Raw genomic sequence first — 4,312 nt, forward strand, 5'->3', positions numbered from 1 at the left:
TCAATTCTCACACTTGCCTCCTCTATGTCTCTCTCTGTTTGTTTGGAGATGAGGTAGCCTTATCGAATACCCGTGCAACCCGGGTGGGCTTTTGCGACGGGCATGATACCCATTTTAGGCCCAGAAGCGAGCTTTACAGCCCAGAAGATGGCCCAATACACCAGCCCAAACAAAAAGGATGATCTCTAAATGCACAAAACAGGATTCTCTCCTGTTCAAATGAATTAGTTATATTTGAAGGACATTTTTGTCCTCTCCCCTAAAAATTAGGGGATAAAAATGCCCCTCAAATATAATTAACTGGATACTCTCCAGTTCATTTGAATGAGAGAGAATCCTAATTTATTTTTCACACACATACGTGGCTTTAAAAATCATTATTAAATTTAGGATGAATCTTTATTATATTTTAATCTAATGGTGATTTTAAAAGTCACCTATGGCGTGACATTTAAAATTACCAATATATCAAAATTTAATAATGATAATCTCAAATTTAATAGAGATTTTAAAAGCCACGTAATATTTGAGAAAACTCTAAGAAGACTTTAGTTCTCCTTATATCATTACTATGCAACTCAAATAATAAACATCAAGAAAAGAGTAATTTTGTATGTTATCTTCTCATTCCACCTTATCTTAGGGTTGATGTGGTAATATTCATCAAATCTTAAATCAACCCTTGTTTTAAAAAATAAAGATTGATAAGTATTGTCACATTAGTTTCGGTAGGATAATAGTGAAATGGGAGTGTAGTATATAGTAGGGGTGTAAAAAAAAAAAGCGGAAAACCCGGACCAAAATCGGGAAACCGGTTTGAAATCGGTTGGGAAAAACCAGTAACCAGGATGCCCGATTCCAATTACCTGTTTTGGGGTTCTTAAATACCCAGTTATAACCAGGGTATATATACATATATATATATATATATATATATATATATATATATATATATATATATATATATATATTTGTTTGAATTTAGTAAATTTATTATTATTTTTTTACTCTAGAGTCCACAAAAATCGTAAATCACTTCTATATTTTTGAATTTAGTATATTTATTAATATTTTTGAATTATTAATTTTTTTAATGTGTCACAAAATGGTTAAATTAAGCCCAAAATTAGGCTCAATACCTAAAATAAACCCAAAATACAAAAAAAAAAAAAAAATAGAAAAACCGGTTGCCCAGTTCGGATAACCGGGTAACAAACCAGTTATTATATAACCGGTTAATTGAGTACACGGCTTTGGTTCCAGTTTTCAAAAATCAAAAAGCGGGTACCCTGGTTCCAGACTTCCAATTCCCAGTTTTGGCCAATAATCAGGAACCGGGACCGAGTTTTCACCTCCAGTATATAGCATTATTCCATTTAATTGACTACCATACAACTGCAATGACGTGACATAAAAATCAGTTTTTGATTTTGATTTTTTTTTGTTTTCACGCATCTATGTTGACTCAAACTCTTTTTTATTAGACGTGACTCAACACGTGAAATATTTAATTGAAACGAAAATAAATGATGAAGTCAATATTCAAATTCATGACATTTAACTCTAATACCATATTAAATTACTAGTTGTACTAAAATCTAAATACTTTAACACAAACTACATAGTAAAAGTAGCCCTCCAACAAATCTCAAAAAATCCTATAATTTCCCTATTTAAAGAGGATTCATATCGTTAGACCATTATAATTGATATTCACAATTTTTTTTTTTTTTTTTTAAGGAAAACAGTAACAATTTTTGTTACCTATAAATGGTAGGGTTTGGACCCATAAATTTACTTTTTTGTGATGAAAATCTTTTGGAATCTCAATTAAAAAAAGAAAAGAAAAAGCGTTATCAAACTAGCCATGATTAGTTTTCAAGTTTTTCATTTGGTATTTAAATAATTTACGATAAATTCTTAATCTCATGGGAATTTTCTAAGACTAAACAATTTGTGGTCTCAACCACACGTTTCAGGCTGGCCCAATCGCATTAGGCCTAATTTGAACGGTCTCACAGGTTCACCCCTCACAATCTATCCCCCTTTGTGTGGAGTGGGCCGTGGAGGGCATCTCCACAATCTCCATCTCCTTGCAAAACTGATGGTTCATGGAGGCCCATTTCGCAATTCCAATTTCTTTTTCTTTTCTTTTCTTTTTTCGTTTTTTTTTTTTTTTTTTTTTTTTTTTTATTTTAATATTTTTTTAGATTTAAAAAATAATTGTAATTTCACAAAGATTTGGATAGAAAAATTGACAGAATACGTTATTTGAAATCAGATCAAAACCCATATAGTTAATTACAAAAATTAGAAACCCATACAATAATTCATAATTGGACAAAAACCGATGTACTAGTTTAAAATATTTCCTTAATTTATATTTGAGTAATTCTACGTGGAATTGAGTTAACAGTAACCAAGCTGAACAATAAATATATTGCCACGACCTTAGTATTTTTTTTTTTTTTTAATTCAAATAAGGGAAACCAGGTTATAAAGGATTGAACAACTACAAAAGAATGAACACTCAAATAACAAAGCCCAAATGAAAAACGTAGTGCAAAAAACAAATAGTAGGCAAAGGTTTAAGGGCATATAAACAAGCCAAACCTTTCTAAGGGTCATACATAACGGTGACAAATGGCAAAAGAACTCAGTGAAAAGTTCGAAGCAATAAAAACAACAATCACCGTTAAGTGGTTGTTACAAGAAAGGAAATGCAGAAAATTGGATAAAAGCAGTTGAATGACAAATATCAGCAATAAAAGTCTCCTTCACTAGATTAAACCACATCAGGATAGGAAGATAATAGCCCACAGAAAACAAAAAATACAGCAAGACGCTAAAAAAAAAAAACATCATAAAAACAAAATTCATCTCAAAATTCTAGAACTGAAATATTCCAACTGTGTAAGAATATTGTCGAAATAATGACATGTTATTGTTTGCATTATGGTCATCCACTAACTAAATATCCATGACAGTCACATCTCACCATAATTTTGCAAATCGTGAACGTTTTGTTTTCGTGTGGTTGCATGTCGTGAAGTTGAAGTCAAGCAAAAGCAGCCAAAATTCATAATTTAATGAGTGTCTGGGCTGCCTTGTTTTGTCCATAAAGATAATCAAAGTTGGTTAACATTATTGAGAATGCTAGAATTCCACGTGTAGATCGAAGGGGGCAAAAATGGTTGGATAGTTGAAAAAGCCATGTTGCAGTAGGCAGCAGGTCCACTAACCAGCTGCAGCACATTGCCCAACTGTTGCCCACCCAAAGGATTTTCTATATTGGAAGTATTTGGGATTCCCACTCCCTATTCATTTTACACTATCATCCTTGGCCGACAACCAACTACTGTACGTGTAGGGATATGATATAAAATTTTAATTTTTACTTATTTAATTAAATAAGTTAAATACTATAATTATAATTTGCTAATTTTGTGTTAAATTCGTGTCAAAAATTGTAAACTCTTATATCGTGTGTCATATTCGGATTGTCTCGAGGTAGAAGTATAAAATTATATAAGTCAACCATTGTAACACCCTACCTCATTGACACACAATATTGTCCGCTTTTGGCTCTCCCGAACCAGACTCTCAGGAAGTTACTCATCTTGGTACTACTCTCGTAAAGCTCGCTTCACTGCGAAATTCTGATCAGATTATGGTCATCACGGCTTTAAGCACATCTCTATCTCCATCTCCATACCCAAGCGATATAAGACGTCATAACCATAACCCGCTAATTCATTTTTAAGCTCATGTCAAATTTACGACAACCCTTCCGTAATAAATCAAATAGATAAAAGGAAAGAGAAGAAAGATAAAGAGAATTAAAGTGGTTCAGTCTATGATCTACGTCCACATGTTAAAGCCTTTTTTGTTATATATCTTTCCTTGATATTTGATTTGAATACAATGCTCTATTTATAGAATACCTTCAAATACAAATATCTCCCTTAAATTAAGGTTAACAAATCGCTTAATTTATAAAATACAAAATCAACATCGATCATCATCATAAAGGGTTTTTATCCTTATCACCACTATGTGATGCTTGGTGCATGGCCTTTTTCTTGAATTTCAGTGGACAATTCATGCTAAATACGCCAAAAAAAAGGTATTAAACTAAACTAGGAAAAGGTCTACTGAATTGGTGGAGCAACTTGAAGTTTTTTTATCATGCAATATCCTTGCCATCCTCATTTTCTTTTTGAAGGGTCACCTAAGACGACAAATTTCACAAGACCATTCTCGTGAACTAATTGAGAGGTCCTTAATTACTAGGGCATGTTTTGCAATTTGC

Source organism: Corylus avellana, chromosome 1 (assembly GCF_965113065.1).
Source record: "Corylus avellana chromosome 1, dhCorAvel1.hap1.2, whole genome shotgun sequence".
In the NCBI taxonomy this organism is placed as follows: Eukaryota; Viridiplantae; Streptophyta; class Magnoliopsida; order Fagales; family Betulaceae; genus Corylus; species Corylus avellana.